Consider the following 793-nt stretch of genomic DNA (forward strand, 5'->3'; position numbering starts at 1 on the left):
TAGGATGATTGCGGTTGTTGGGATGATAGGTGGCTGGCACTGGTTGCTGCGATCGCTGGAAGTTGCTCACAAACTGAACTGATTCACTAGAAATTGCGCACTGATCAGCCTTATGGGAACCAACACATAGCTCGCAGACACTTGTGATTTGATTAACTCCATAATTAGTCAAAGTGTCCACCTTCATCGTTAAAGCCTTAAGGTGGGCAACGATAGCAGTTGCTGCGTCCAAATCCAGAATTCCTGCTACCTTTCCCTGAGTCAGTCTCTGGGAAGGATTCTGGTATATTAGCAGCCATCAGTTCAATAAGTTCATAAGTTTCATCGTAGCTTTTAGCCCAATCCATTATAGAAGTAGCACCCAATCCATTATAGAAATAGTTGATAATCATCCAATCAGGCATGCCATGGTGTGGGCATTTCCTTAGCATCTTCTTATATCGATCCCACGCCTCATACAGAGATTTTCCTATTTGCTAAGCAAACTGAGTAAGAGCATTCCTGATTGCAGCAGTCTTCGCCATAGGGAAGAATTTGGTGAGAAACTTTTAAGCAAGATCTTCCAAGTGGTGATAGACCCTGCTGGTAGAAAATGTAACCAGCATAGCCTTGTCCCATAGAGAGAATGGGAAGAGTCGCACCTTGATAGCATCTTCAGTCACATCATTAAACTTGAAGTGTCACAGATCTCGATAAAATCCCTGATGTGCATGTTAGGGTCTTCAGTAGGAAAACCCCAAAACTGAACTGAGTTCTGTATCATCTGAATCGTGCTTGAATTGATCTCAAAAGT

The 793-nt window shown here is 42.9% G+C and overlaps 1 non-coding gene across 1 annotated transcript; it reads left to right on the forward strand.

Moving 5' to 3' along the window:
• The first annotated feature begins 402 nt into the window (after positions 1 to 402).
• Positions 403 to 509, forward strand: LOC141722021 (small nucleolar RNA R71). Its single transcript, XR_012575058.1, has one exon. It is a non-coding gene; the product is annotated as a small nucleolar RNA R71 (small nucleolar RNA).
• The last annotated feature ends 284 nt before the right edge of the window (positions 510 to 793 follow it).

This window comes from Apium graveolens, chromosome 4 (assembly GCF_009905375.1).
Source record: "Apium graveolens cultivar Ventura chromosome 4, ASM990537v1, whole genome shotgun sequence".
Taxonomy (NCBI): Eukaryota; Viridiplantae; Streptophyta; class Magnoliopsida; order Apiales; family Apiaceae; genus Apium; species Apium graveolens.